Here is a 15641-nt window from a genome sequence, read left to right on the forward strand (position 1 = left end):
CTCGTAGAGTTTTAAGACATTAAAAGACGGTGATTTCAGACAAGAAATCTAGCGCACCATTCAGGTTTCTCCTCGGGTCGAATTGCTTCTCTGCTTTCCTGCCTCTTCCTGCCAGACCTCACCGTCACAGCTCTAATCACACCCTGACTGATCTGATCCCGCCCTACCACGAGGCCCGGGTACCCCTCAGCGGCGGGGACATCCAGGTGTCCCTGGATTTCCAGGGCACAGTGCGGGCCGGAAACAGGAACACAGAGGAGCCCTTTGGGAGGCTCGAGGCAGTCTCTTTCCAGTGGATAGCGACACACCCTGGTCCCTAAGATTCTCCCGTTCTCCGAATTTTCCGTGCTGGACCCGATCTGTAGCGCACAAAGTCCCCTGTACTGAGGCGTTCCCAGGACGCCCGCCTCCCGAGTTTACATTTCTTAGGCAAAAGGGCGGCGGAGCTGAGGAGGGGTGTTTGGAAGGCGCCCGTTGCGCTGTTTCACTGCGTGGCTTCACTTGGCCCGCGTGCATCAGCCTCTCTGGCGGGGATTCTTCCCGGACTCCGGCCAGCGCCAATCAGGTCGCGCGGTACCTGCCCCCAGCCCTGGCCACCTGGAGGGGCGATGAGGCTCCACGCCCGGAGCAGGGCAGTCCTCGGAGCGCTGGGGAGGCCGCGGAGCCTCACGTGTGCCGCCCCAGCCGCAGGCGCCCGGAAGGACGCGCGCCGACCCGGTGGGAGCCAACGCGGGAGTCGCAGCCGGAGCGGAGCTGCTCAGCCGCGGTAACGGATCGGGGCCTCCATCGCGCAGGGGAGCGAGCGGAGGGGCGGGGCGCGGGAGGGTGGAGGAGCCGCGGGGCTTGGGCTCAGCGCCGGGACGTGTCGACCACCGCGTACTTTCGAGGGCGCCGCAACACCCGGGTAAGCGCGCCCCGGCTGCCTCCCTCTGCCCACCCCGCCGCCTTCAGCATAGCAGTTCCCGACTGGGTCTGGGTCTGCACCTGGCTCTGCCTCTCCGAGGGGCGCGGCGGCTCGGGGGCATCTCCGGCCTCGTGGCCAGACCGCGAGTGGCGGTGCCCGCGCCTCGGGGCCAGACTCGCCGGGTCCCTGCCCCCGGGCCGTGCCGAAGGCGCTCTACTCAGCGTTTCTGCGTCGACTGGCTTCTCTGCGCCTTCAGCCCGGCCAGACCTCAACGCGGACCCCGCCGCTGCTGCTGCGCCTCGAGCCTGCTGCCACCCGGGGAGCATGAGGCCGGGGCAGAGGACCCGGGGAGGGTGGGGGCCGGGCAGGCGGGGTCTGTCGGGCCAATGCGCCGCCGTCGGTCTGTGCGTCCGGATTTGTGCCGGCAACTCTGGGCAGCCTTGCGACCGCTTCTCGGTTTGCCGGTGATTTTTCCGAAGTTTTACAAAATAAAGAGGGTGAAGTGCCTTCGCGGCGCGGCGTGGGCATGCAGGCGGCAGGGCCTGTGGGAGCCGGCGTCTCGGCCAGCGAGTCTGGGGCCGGGACGGCGGGGGTGAGACGGGGAAGCCCAACTTGCCCGTGGGGCCGCGGTGCGCTTGCCCCCGAGGCCCCAGAGCGGGCGACCGCACCCCGATCCCGGAGAGCCCTGCGCGCTGGAGGAGCCGGCCACACCGAAGCCTCTGCTCCGCGGCCCAGAGGAGGGCCTGGCCAAGCAGAGAGCAGAGCGGGCAAGCAGAAGGCAGTGTGGGGACGAGGCCCGCATTGGGCTGCTGGGGCCCTGCTGCCCTACCTGGCCGGGGTGGGGCGGGTGGAGACCGAGAGCCAGCGCGCCGAGGCCCTGAGTGGGTGGCATCCTAGTTCTCTGCGGCTCCAAAAGGCCGCGAGGGACGACAGGGGTACAGATCTGTTCCCTCGGTCAGCGCCCTTTGGCTGACACACACCAGCCGTGTTTTCCTGTCACACTGGGGGTTCCTTTCCTCTGAGTGGAACTGTGGGGCCTTGGAAGTTTGCTCGTCCTGGCAAGTTTGACGTGACGGGGATGCAGTCATCCAACCTGCAGGCGGAGGCCCGCAGGCACTTCCTCCTGTCCTTTCGCTCCCCCAGGGGGCCCCATCCTGAGATTCTGAGGGGCCCGCAGCGTGGCTGGCAGGGCCGACGTCTGCGCAGTTGCATCTGTGCCCTGCTTGGTCCTCCAGCAGCCGAGCCAGACACATGTTTTATGTCGTGTGGGAGACAAACAATGACTGCGGACTTCAGTCCCGCATGTTCGCTTTGCCTAAGATTCGCTGGGGTCTGTGTCCTGAGGGGAAAGGCAGTTTTCCTTCTGTCCTAATGAAACACTTGCATGTAACGGACGTTCAGACCCTGAAAGAGGTGGACCCAGGGGAAGGAACAGTAAAGGTACATGCTCTGGAAACCGATTTTCTCCGCCTTCTCTAGGGAGGTTCCAGCTCCCATGCCTAAGAGCATCTAAACCAGCAGGTACAGACAGGGTCATTTTGGCGTCCAGAGGGGAAGTAATGCGGGGCTCTCGGAGGGTTCTGCTGGGGCATCAGGCAGATCGGCAGCGGCCCCTCCTCACAGTCCCCTGCTCTCCGGAGGAGCACGGCTGTCATTTCCACTATCCCGGGGATGCATGTGATAGGGCCGTGCCTGATTGGGAAAAGCCTGTGAAGTTCTTTTGAGGTGGGAGTGGGAGGGCCACAGGCCTGGATAGAAACCTGAGTTGGTATCGCTAGCATTCCTGCCAGGGCCAGTGATTTGCATCCAGTAACCTCATCAGGCATGCTGTTCTGTAAAGGCAAGGCGAGATGGGCTTGTGCAGATGAGAGCAGGTCCCTCTGTTTGGCCCAAGAATCTCTGTTTTTTTTCTCTAGCTTGCCGACTGTAACTGGAAATGACCCGGGCTTAGTTCAGGGAGTACCTCAGTCTGAGTGCAAACATCAGCTGGTAACAGGGGAGCCTGGCCCCAGCACAGTCCAATCCTCACCCAGAGGCCCACGCTGGGATTTTCCTGGTCTGCAAACTTTAGAAGGCTGAGGTGGGTGAGAGGAGGAGCTGGGAATCTTCTGGATGGCCACTTAACAAAAAAGTCATTTGGCTCTGGTAGGGCCATTCCAGGGTCTGTCCATTGTGAAAAGTGTCCTGGGGTGTAGAATCTGGCCTGGTGATTATTAACATTAATGAAAGTTGCTGCCATTTATTAAATACCTGCTATGTGCCAGACACAAGGTTTTGCAAAATTAGTATTATTTCCCCATTTTTCATTTGAGGAAACTGAGTTTGGGGGTAGGGTAAATGATTTGCCAAGATCATAAAGCTAGTTAATGGCAGAGCAGAGCTTGAAGCCCAGGTCTCTCTGGTTCCAAAGTCACTACTCCTTCCTCGGGGCCACTTTCTTCCAATTAAGAACAGACACACATGTGGTAGCCGGAAATCCGGAACTGTTGTGAATAAAGACTCTTACTTGTAGATCCAAGAGATATTTATAACCCCTTTAGACTCTAGACTTCAGAAAACGCTGGTCTGGTAAACAGGATATTCTTCCTTCTCTCTAGCACTCAAGGGTTTAACTCCTACACAAAGGACTAATTTCTTATTAAGTACAAATCTTTCAACTAGCAAACATCAAAGAGAGAAACCATTGATGAGGTTGTAGAAAAACAGGGACTGCTGTTATGTTGCTGCTGGGAGAGTAAACTGGTACAACTTTGGAGGGCATTTTTGGAAACACTTGTCAAAATTATAAATGCCCATGCCATCTGACCTAGTGATTCCATTTTTAGGAACTGAACTTGCTGTTATACTTGCTGTTATATTTGCATATGGGCACAAAGATATACGTACATTATGGCACTGTTCAACTGTTCAACCGTGAAAGAACAACTTAGTCGAACTGTGAAAGAATAACTTACATGCTTATCAGAGGGGACTTGTTAAGTGTCTTATGGTACTTCCAGAGAGTCAAATAGTGTCCTATTCATTCATAGAAAAAGAATTAGTAAGTTTACTATATAACTGATATGGAATGATTTCCAAGATATATGGCTAAGTGGGAAAAAAAACATGCCTAGAGTGTTTATAATATGCTGCTGCTCATGTTATACGAGAGGAAGAAGGAGAGTCATAGGGTATTTGCTTGTCTATGTATAACTATAGACACAAAACATAATCATACCTGTTGCCTCCAGGAAAAGTGGCCTGTAAACCCTTTTGTACCTTTTGAATTCTGAACCGTGGGAATACATTAACTATTTCAAAATTCTCTTCATCTGTCCTGTGCCTGATATGTTCCCTCAAACACTTCTCCAGCTTAACAGTGTGGGGTGACATACCCCACCCCCTTCAGGTTGCTTGAGAGGTTCCCTTTCGATTAAAAGCCAAAGGGCTGTGAGACTGCACAGTGCCCATAGTATCTGGGCCATCCAGTATTCCTTTGAAATATGCAGAGTTGTACTGGAAAGCTGGGGAGAGGTGTCTTTGGACAGCAGGCTCTCTGAGCTGGGTAGGCAAGTTATCATCATACAACCTTGAAAACATCTGCAGAAATAGAAACCACCCCTCTCTCTATTGCCCTAATGTTCTCTTGTACAGGATAAAATGTCGGCGACTGTATAGCATTGGGTAAAGGAGCAAGAGGAACACTGTGACTGGACATCAGAGAGGGCAAAAGATATGTAGGAGGGCTATTTCTGGTGTTGCATTTGGACCTCAAAAAGGAGAAGAGAGAGATGCTTGAAGAAAAAAAAAAGGTTTGACATTATCCTAGGGTCTAGGGCTGTATTGCCCCAGAGAAAGAAGGAAGGTTTTATTGGCGCAGTTGGCACTGCATCAATCAGTGTGTTCTACATGCCCCTTTGAGCAATTCGTATCAGCACAGATGCCCGGCTCAGTTCCTCCTACTTCCAAGCACCCGTTTCTGCTGATCCCTCAGCCTGGAAGCCAATGGATACACAAAGGGGATGGGGGAGGTGTTAGATACTGCCTTTCTATTGGGGATGGGTGATGGGACAGGCTGTTGAATAGCAGAAGCAATGGAAGAAGGACTTGCTTCCAGCCCCAAAAGATGGGTCCTCCAACGCCATTAGGTGGAAAGCCTTCATTGAGAGCTTTCTATGTTTCAGTCACTCTGCTAAGCCTACACTATTTCACTGAATCTCTTTATCTCAGGTATATGTGAGAGCCCAGGCTCTTTGGTATCAAGCAGCATGTCTTTCTGCTCTCCCTTCACTGACTTTTCCATTCTCTACGCAGTAAGCTGCAACACAGGCACAACTGCATCACATGGGTGCTTACAGACCCGGTTTCGGGTTATAACAGCATGTGGCTGAGCATTGCATGCTTTGATGGATAAGTTGAAATTTCTGCAGTATGGATAGATTTGTACAAGGCACAGTTCAGAAACAAAGCAGTCAGTGTTCTGGGTTTGGATTTCCATATCTCTTATTTCTGTTTCTGTGTGTGCATTAGGGCTGGGGCTGAGTAGACTGTGCATGTGATGTTCCTAGGGAGAGGAGGAGGAGGAGGAGGAGGAGGAAGGGGAAGGGGATAAAGGAGAGGGGGAGGGGTAAGGGGAGGGGGAGGAGGAGGGGGAGGAGGAGGAGGCAGGGAGGAAGGGGAGGGGGATAAAGGAGAGGGGGAGGGGTAAAGGGGGGGGAGGGGGAGGAGGAGGAGTTGAGGGGGCGGGGCTTGTCATTGCTTTGGTCCAGACACCAGTAGTGTGGAAGGCTGTGAAGATGAGCTTGTGAGGCCCCGTGTCTGCACCCAAGGAGAAAGGTCAGCAAGGTGGCCACTAAGCCCCAAGTCTGTGCTGGGAGTCTGTCTGTTGTTTGGAAAAAAAACAGCCTGAGAACTGAGAGTCTCTCTCATTGCAAACCTCCTCCCTCTCATTAGCCAGGGCTCACCTCTGACTCCGTTTCCACTTCAAAAGGAAACAGCTCTAATTTTCCCCAAATACATTCTGGAACTCTAAAGGCAGCTGCTTTTTCTTGTGCTGCGGTTGCCCACAGTGGTGGGAGCAAGAAGCTGGGTTGGGCTCTCAGGTGGGGCTGCCAGAACCCGGCAAGGAGAGGTAAAGTCAGGGAGCCCTACTAGTTAAAAAAAAAAAAAAAAAAAATTCACCTTAGGCCAAAAAAAAAAAAAAAAAAAAGATGTTTAGATAGTATACGAGTAGCTGAGGACCAGTTTAACCACATCGGATTCAGAAAATGTCTGTTGTCAAAGCCCTGAGAACACAGAAGGATGAGCAAGGCATGGCCCCCAGGCTCAGGTTGCCCATGGGCAGTGCGGGAGAGCAACGTTCACATCACCAGCAGGACTCTGCAGACTAAAGAAGCGGACACTAAGTAGAGGAGCAAGTGACATGCTGTCAGGTGCACAGGGCTAAAGTGAAGCAGCACTGGCCCAAGGAACTCTGATAAATTAAGTCCGTCTTGGAGAAGGTGAGTTTTGAACTGGGCCTTGAAGATAAAGTGGTGATTTTTATACATAAGCAGGGTGGAACTCAGACAACAGGTTGGGCAAAGACACAGGGTTACAGTAGAATACAGAGTGTTTTAAAAAGCCTTAGTAATTCATCATTTACCCAACTTCTGCCACAGACATAATACATGTCATTTTTAACTACTTGTAGCATGAAACGTTTACATCCCCATAAAATAGTCAACTATGATTTTTCATGTGTGTGGTAAAATCAACAGGTATTGACAACAGACACGTGAAATCAACATTTCTGTTGTATTTCAATATCCAGCTACTGTGTCACTATGACTCTTTCAGTGGGAAGGTAGCAGAGCACTGGAGTAAGAGTGCTGGTGATGAGGATTTGAGTTCTGCCTCAGCATTTTATTTGTTTATTCACTCATTCATCTACTCCTGCATTCCACAAATATGATCTTTGTGCCTGGACCAAGTGGAGGGCTGATTATGGAGAGAGAGAGAAAAGGAAAAGCATAGTCTCCGTACCCTTCAGGGACTCACAATACACGGAAGAGATCACAGAAGAAGGTGGTAACCATCATAAAAGCAGGGATAAGGGGCTGTGGGAAAACCTAGTATGTGCTCAATAAATAGTGGTGGCTAAAATGAATAAACAGCGTAATAAGCAGTAGCACATACCACCAAGAAAATGAATCAGAAGACTAAAAAAAAATTCTCTGGATTTGGCCAGTGGGTCTCAAAAACTTCTTTATGTCATAAAACCCATAGAAACCGTGGGACTCTTTGGAGAATACCATGAATTATTCATATATTAAAATAACTGAAAATAGGCCGGGCACGGTGGCCTACGCCTGTAATCCCAGCACTTTGGGAGGCCGAGGCAGGCGAATTGCCTGAGGTCAGGGGTTCGAGACCAGTTTGACCAACATGATGAAACCCCATCTCTGCTAAAAATACAAAAAAATTAGCTGGGCGTGGTGGCGGGCATCTGTAATCCCAGGTACTCGGGAGGCTGAGGCAGGAGAATGGCGTGAACCCGGGAGGTGGAGCTTGCAGTGAATAGAGATCATGCCACCGCACTCCAGCCTGGGCAACAGAGTGAGACACCATCAAAAATAAATAAATAAATAAAAATAACTGAAAATAAAATGTTGAGTTAAATCGAAGAACGCAGGTACCAAGTGTTAAGAAAACTTCATGAAACAAAAGCTTTACATTGAGAATATTCTATCAGCTTATTTATTGTCTATGAACTGGGGAAAGACTACCAGGGTTCTATTTTAATGCAGGAAACCCTCAGTCCAGCTGGTAGAACACCAGGGCTCCACAGAAGCACAGTTTGGGCAGTCAGAAGGTTGTTGGTGACTTATCAAGGACAGTATCAGTGGAGTAGCGAGGCCAGAAGCTAGAGAAGGCTGGGGCTGAAAAGGGAGGATTTCATTGTTAAGATGTCAGCAAGTGTTTACTGAATGTCACTGGAGATACAATGTTGGAGGTAGGGGGATAGGAGGAGACAGTCAAAATCCCTACCCTCATGAAGCTTGAAGTCATTCAGGGGAAACAAATTTGTCACAAAACAAATATAAAGTAACACTTTGATAAAAGCTATAAAGTGGAGGTGCATTGTATTATAAGAGTGTTTATTAGAAGGCCTGGGGCCATTCAGGAAGGAGCTGGAAGTCATCCTGAGGAAGTGATGATTGAGCTAAAACCTGAAGAATAAGTAGGAGCTAAGGAGGTGAGATGAGTTTGGGAGATGGGAGAGGATATTCCTGGAATGGGCAGAGAACATGGCTAGAGAGAATATGGCATTTTGAGGCCAGTAGAATTAGGGTTCAGAGAATGAGAGGGGAAATCATACAACATGAGTGGAAGAGGTAGGAAAGGGTTAAACATACCTCATCTCATCAGCCACATTAAGGATTCTGAGGTTGATTCTAAAGCAAGGGGTAGTCACTGAAGTACCTGAGCAGTAGGATGACAGTCAGATTTTCTATTTCAAAAAGGCCACTTTGGCTGTATAATTGAACAGTTTATTTGAGGTGGTCATGAGAAGATCCAGGGAAACCTGTTAGGAGACTCCTGATGTAGTCCAGGCAAAAAGTGACAGTTGTTTAGACTGGAAAGTTTGTAGTGGAGATGGAGAGACATAGATGTGAGAAGTTTGAGATGGTAAAATGGAGAGGAAGTGAGGGTTTGGATGTGAGAGTTGGGAGAGAGACGGGTGTGGCGGATGAGTACCAGACTTCCAGCTTTGTGCCAGTGGATGGTGATGCCATTTCCTAAGACAGGAAACAGTGGTAAAGAACCAGGTTTTGGGGCAAACATCGTGAGTGAGTCTCAGTCAGGAGACTTTGAACCATCTGAGTGGATGGGTCAAGGGGACAGGTGGATATACAGGCAGGAGTTTAGAGGAGAGGTCCAGGCAGGAGCTATGCCTCTGTTAGTCATCAACATCTAGGGGTAATTGAAACCATGGCATGGATGAGACTGCCTAGGGAGAGAGGGTGGGCTTAGAAGAGAAGGCTTGGAATTAAACCTCAAGTAGAAGAGGATGGTCCTGAAAAGGAGACAGAGAAGGATGAACCAGAGAGATCAAAGAAAAACCAAGAGGGAGAAATGTCATGAAAGCCAAGGGCAGAGTATTTCCTGAAGAAGAGAAGAGAAAGCATAGGTGGTGCTGAGGAGCCAATTAAGATGAGGACCTAAAAAGGTCCACTGGCTGTAGGAAAAGAGATCGTAGGTTGTTTAAGCAAGAGGTCAGTGATGTGGAGATCAAAAGCCAGATGTAATTGGTGGAGGAGAAAATGGAAGGTGAGAAATGGAAACTGCACATATAAATAAGTCTTTCCAGAGGTTCGCTGTGAAAGTCAGAGAGAAAGAGGGTGATTTTGTTTGTTTTAATGACAGAATTGAGGACCTTTAAAAGCCAGTGTATTCTCTAGCAAGCAGACTCAAAAAAGAAGGGGGAAAAAAAAGCCAGTGTAGAGACCATAGCTAACATCATACTCAATGATGAAAAACTGAAAGCTTTTCCTCTAAGATCAAGAACAAGACCTGGAAGAAATTAAAGAAGACATAAACAAATGGAAAAACATCCTGTGTTCATAGATTGGAAGATTTAGTATTGTTATAATGTCCGTACTATCCAAAGTAATCTACAGATACAATGCCATTCCTATCAAAATCCCGATGGCATTTTTAATAGAAATAAAAAGCCCTCAAATTCATATGGAACCACAAAAGACCCAAAATAGTCAAAATCTTGAAAAAGAAGGAAAAGCTGGAGGCATCACACTGCCTGATTTCAAAATATATTATAAAACTACAGTAATTAAAACAGTATGGTACTGATATAAAGACAGACATATAGATTAATGGAACAGAATAAAGAGTTCACAAATAAATCCACATGTACAGTCAACTGATCTTTGACAAGAGTGCCAAGAGTACACAAAGTGGAAAGGATAGTCTCTTCAACAAATAGTGTTAGCAAAAGTGGATATCCCCATACAAAAGAATAAAATTGGACCCCTATCTTACATCATACACAAAAAATCAATTCAAAATGGATTAAAAACTTAAACATAAGAACTGAAATTGTAAAACTTCCAGAAGAAAACATGGGGGAAACCTTCATGACATTAGCCTTGGTAGTGATTTCATGGCTATGAAAAGCACAGGCCACAAAAGCAAAAATGGACATGTGGGATTACATCAACTATAAAAGCTTTTGTACAGAAAAAAAAAAAATCAATAGAGTGAAAAGGCAACCTATAGAATGGGAGGAAATATTTGCAAACTGTACATCTGATGAGGGGTTAATTTCCAAAATATATAAGGAACTCATAAAATTCAATAGCAAAACACAAGCCATTTTTTAAATGGGCTGAAGACTTTGATAGATATTTCTTCAAAGAAGACATACAAATGGCCAACAGCATGTGAAAAGATTCCCCAAATCACTAATTTTCGGAGAAAGTAAATCAAAACCACAATGAGATATTATCTTACACCTGTTGGGATGGCAATTATCAAAGTATAAAACAATAAGAGTTGGTGAAGATGTGGAGAAACTGAAACTCTTGTGCACTGTTGGTGGGGGGCAGGGGTGTAAAATGGTGCAGCCACTATGGACAGCAATATGGAGGTTTCTCAAAAAATTAAATAATATTATACTAAGTGAAATAAGCCAATCACAGAAAGACAAATACTGTATCATTCCGCTTACATGAGGTAGCTAAAATAGTCACTCACAGAAACAGAGAGTAGACTGGTGATTGCCCAGGGCTAGGGAGAAGGGGGAGTTGGTAATCAATGGGTATAAAATTCCAGTTATGTGAGGGATCTGCTGTACAACATTGTGCTTATGGATGATACTGTATTGTGCACTTCAAAATCTGTTAAGAGGGTAGATCTCATGTTAAGTATTCTTACCATAACTTTTTGAAAAGCCAATGGAAAGGGCGCAGTATAATGGAAAAGTTATTATAGATGAAAGGAAGGTTAATTCATAGTGTAAGGTTCCTGAGAAACTGGGTGGACAGCATCAAACTGCAGTGGAGGGACTGATTTTAGGAGGAAGAGGGACCACTCTCCTGGGGTAACTGGAGAGAAGGATAGGATAAGGGCACCTGTCAATAGGTGTGTATATTGTGGGGGGAAGGCAAGAGTGTTATCATCTGATGTAAAGAAGGAAGTTGAAAAGTGAATATAAGGGAAGGCAGGATGGAGGAAGAAGTTTATTTTAGAGTGTGTATGATGAGCACTAGGAGAAAGATTCGGTGAAGAGAGAAAGGGTGAGGACAGCAGAGAAAGATGATAATATTGGAGCACTTATTAATTGTGTGATATTGAGCCCATTTTCTTACCTGAAAAACAGGAATAAGCATGATACCTAACCCACAAAGTTGTAGATGGTACATAGAAAGTGATTAACAAAGGTATGCTGTTGTTTTAACTTTTATCTTACTGTCAGTGGCTAGCACAGTGCTGACCACATGATTGATGTTAATGTGAAATATTCATCAATTCTCCCAGGTGGGTAATACCTCAGAAGCGGAAGGACATCTCTGTATCTACCACCTGTCTTACTTCCCATCTCTGAAGCACCAGTCTCTTTTTCCTCTAAGCACTTGGGAACCTTTCCACAACTCAGTGCTGAAGGATTTGTATGTGGTGCTAAGCCAGGGTAGATTCTATTAGGCGATTTAATCATACAGGCAGGGCACTAAGCCAGGGCAAAGGGAGAAGAGGTTTACGTAATTTAAGAGCTCAATCTCTTCTGACCTTGCTTATATACAGAAGACTTTGGAACTTATTCCTCCAATCCTTTCATAATGTCTACAGAAGCCAGCTTTGCACCAGGCCTGCACCCGGGACTGAGACACACAGATGAAGAGGAATGGTTCCAGCCCTCATGATATTAATCTGATAAGATAAATGTTGCCATGGCTGTATTAGAAAGTGCTGGCAGTGCAGGAGAAAGCGCATAGCTGTGCCCAGACCAAGCAGGGAAGGCTTCTCAGGGAAGGTAGTGTTTGAGCTGGGACATGAAATGAACATCTTTACAGAGAAGCAGGAAAATGACCTTTCCGGGCAGAGGGAGAGCCAAGAGGCTTCAAGAGATGGCAAGGGGAACTGGGAGCTGTCCATATTCAGTGATGTCAGAACATGAAATGGCAGGTTATGGTGATGAGAGGCTAAACAGCAGCCTGGTGTACTGCCTGCTGGGCTAAGGACCCTGACTTGACCTTGTAAATATGGAACAACTGTAGACTTTTTAACAGGCATAACACCTGGTTTACATGTTAGAAAGATCACTCTAGGCTGGGCGCCGTGGCTCATGCCTGTAATCCTAATTCTTTGGAAGGCCAAGGCAGGCAGATCACTTGAGCCCAGGAGTTTGAGACTGGCCTGGCCAACATGGTAAAACCCCATCTCTATTAAAAATACAAAAATTAGCTGGGTGTGGTGGTGGGCGCCTGTAATCCCAGCTGCTCGGGAGGCTGAGGCACAAGAATTGCTTGAAATCAGGAGGCGGAGGTTGCGATGAGTGGAGATCATGCCACTGCACTCCAGCCTGGGCTACAGAGTGAGACTCTGTCTCAAAAAAAAAAAAAAAAAAAAAAGTCACTGTAAAGAATTCTTCCACTCTAGTGGTCAGTGAAGAATAGTTTGATTGTAGAAGTGGGGTAGAATGGGGATGGAGGATGGGTTTATAACCAAGATTCACTATAATTGGGGGCAGAATGATGGTCAGGAGACTGTGAGGGTGGTCCAGGTGAGGGTTGACCAGAAACAGTTTCAGTGATAAGGGTCCAAGGTGGGGCCACGGTAGTGGGTGAGTGAAATGAAAGGAAATGCCACTGGCATTAAGGAGATTTTTTAAATTTGTGGCTAGGATGTTACAGAGGTCATCTTTGTGCATGTTGAAACTTTCCAGGATGATGGCAGAATTTTCAGTGAAGGGGAAGCAAATGCTAAAGTTCTCAGTGAGTGGAGAAGAGTCAGTGGGATCGGAGTTAGAGTGAAGAATAATCACATGGTACGGGCCTCAAAGGAATGAGGATTTTTGCAAGATAATGGAAATAGAACACTCTAATTCAGGAAATCAGAATTGATTCATGAAAAATTTGAACTGTTGCTTCTCATTTCCCAGGTGAAGCAACCACCACAAAACAGGTAGGGCATATTTCCAAGATGCCAGGCCACTGAGAACTGCTTGAGGACCACAACAACCTTACAGATGGGTGCCCATGGATTCAAGGTCTCCGAACTTAGCTGAGTCCTCGTGGTGACTCCACAATCCATGATGATGTCTTTGGTGGGGTCCCTTTCCCAGGCCCCTCAGAGGACCGTTCCCCACCGCTTTGCTGAAGTCTTGCTGACACTGAGGATAGGCTCTCACTGTAGCACAGGAATTAGGCGAGCAGCACCCTTTATCCCAGGTGCTGATAGTTCACCCCCAGCCTTCTCTTAGCAGATGTGTCTCATTGTTGCCTCATTTTCCTTTTGGGCATCTACTCTAGGCCCAGTACTGTGCTGAGCACACTGGAGGATTTAGCAAAATACTAGACGTGATCCATGCCCTCAAAGATCTCAGAGTCTTACCAGAAAAGCCAGACTGTCCATCTGGAACAGCAGAATGCAGTAACGCCTTGTGTAGTTTACGGGTTAGGATTGAGTACAGACAGGAAAGAAGGTAAATGTATCATAACTATCTAGTCAAGAGGTAATGAGGAGCCAAATTGAGACAATGGTATTTTTGTCTAAATATAGACAATGTCTATAGAAGAAAAGACAAGCTCTAGAAACACTTAAGAGAGAAAATGTGTAGGACCTGGAGATTGGTTGGATGTGAGGGGAGAGAAAGAGGGGCTAGTCTAGGACTTGTAACTCACAAGTTACGGGGCTTGAGGACGGGATGGATGGTGGTGCCATTAATTAAACAGTAGAAATACAGGAGGAAAAGCACTCTGGGGGAAAGAGCAGGTAAATGCTAAGATCTGTTTTAGACCATTTGAATTGGAGGTTCCTTTGGGATATCTAAGAATACAACGTCTAGGAGTCGATTGGCAATGCAGTTCTGAAATTCAAGGAAGGTTGAACCCAGAGATCTAGCTTTGGGAATCATCCATAAGCAGGTGAGTGGCTAAGGCAGGAATGATGAGGCAAGGACAGAAATCTGGGGAAGCGAATGGTTATGGGGGAAGTGTGGAGTCAGGAGTCAGGGAGGGAACAGGCAGTAAAGCGTAAATTAAACCAGGAGAAGTAGTGTCATGAATGCTTGAAGAGGAGAAAAGTTAGGGATAACAAGTTTCCAATAGGAGTGTCTAGTCAGCAGAAGAGTGTTTGGGAGGTCACTGAAGACCTTTTTCAGAAGCAGTTTCAGAATAGTGAGTAGGAGGAGTTGGAAGCCAGATTTTTGTGAGTTTAGAATAAACAAATTGCAAGGAAGTAGAGACCACAAGTTTACGCAAACATTAGAGAAATTTTGCTGTGATTAGGACAGAGAACTGCAGCAAAAGCTGTATAATTACTGTGAAGGTGTGGACACAGCAAGTATAGACTTTTATTCCTAGTAGCTTTTTTGGGAAGGAAAAGAGAGATAGTTGGGATAGTAGCTATGGGTGGGATGTGAGGAGAAGCAATGGGTTGTTTTTTAAGAGTAGAAGAAGCGTGACCATGTCCTTGGAATGAAAGGTAGAGTGGAGATGGGGAGAGGGGAAAACACAGGCAGAGGGAGTACTAAGTGGAGCATGGCCTGAAAGGAGGAGGAGAAGCAGGATTAGATCACAAATGGGAGGCTGCACTGAGTAGCAGGAGGAATCTTTCGGCCTTTAGACAAGGAGTGGAAAGAATGAGTTAGGGTAATCCTGGGTATTTCAGATTAGGCTGGAGATGGGGGTAGGAAGCTTAAATCATTTACCCCTGATGGCATGAGTGCCCTCCGTGATGTAGACAAGGTTGTTTGCTAAGAGTGAAGAGGATTGGCTGGGTTCGGTGGCTTATGCCTATAACCCCAGCACTTTAGGAGGCCCAGGTGGGTGGATCTCTTGAGCCCAGGAGTTCGAGACCAGCCTGGCCAACATGGTGAAACCCTGTCTCTACTAAAAATACAAAAATTAGCCAGGCGTGGTGGCACATGCCTGTAATTCCAGCTACTTGGGAGGCTGAGGCAGGAGAATTACTTGAGCCAAGGAGGTGGAGGTTGCATTGAGCTGAGATTGTGCAACTGCATTCCAGTCTGAGCGACAAAGCGAGACTCTGTCTCAAAACAAAACAAAACAAAAAAACAGTGAAGAGGATGGGGATCAGGTAGAGGTGTGAAAAGAACAAAGGTTTAGAATAGTCCCTAAGGGAAATGGAAGTATTGTGAACTAAAGGATTCAAGTGTTTGAGCCTAGGCAACTGAACAATGATGATTGCATTGACAGAAATGGGAATTGTTTTGGGGAAGATGCTAAGGATGTTTTTGAAGCTGTTAAGTTCAGGCAATGGCAGAAAATCCATAGGAACAAGTCCTACACATGTTGAGAATATCTCAAGGGTATATTAAAAGGCAGCATCCTCTCCAGCTTCCAGATTCTGCTAACAGAACTGCGTAGCTGGCTGCTAGGCAGAATCTGGTGGTGACTTCCTCATACAGAGGAGGCGGTAAAACCAATGAGACGTTTAGGAACATGCTGTGGGAGAGTCTCTAAGCACAAAGTCATATAGGCTTATCAGTGTTGATATTATTATTGGATTCCTGATG

At 47.3% G+C, this 15641-nt stretch overlaps 1 protein-coding gene across 5 annotated transcripts in view; it reads left to right on the top strand.

The window, feature by feature from the left end:
• The first annotated feature begins 634 nt into the window (after positions 1–634).
• LOC102138309 (protein FAM163A) overlaps positions 635–15641 on the top strand; it is a 71279-nt gene continuing 56272 nt past the window's right edge. For 3 of the 5 annotated variants that reach the window (XM_015446321.4, XM_015446324.3, XM_065532358.1), the window contains exon 1: positions 635–766. The gene's annotated coding sequence lies outside the window, so the exon portion shown is untranslated. Of the gene's footprint in view, positions 767–834; positions 905–15641 lie in introns of those variants that run through there. The other 2 variants (XM_045393420.3, XM_065532382.2) reach the window with 1 other exon arrangement.

Source organism: Macaca fascicularis, chromosome 1 (genome assembly GCF_037993035.2).
Source record: "Macaca fascicularis isolate 582-1 chromosome 1, T2T-MFA8v1.1".
NCBI classification, from domain to species: domain Eukaryota; kingdom Metazoa; phylum Chordata; class Mammalia; order Primates; family Cercopithecidae; genus Macaca; species Macaca fascicularis.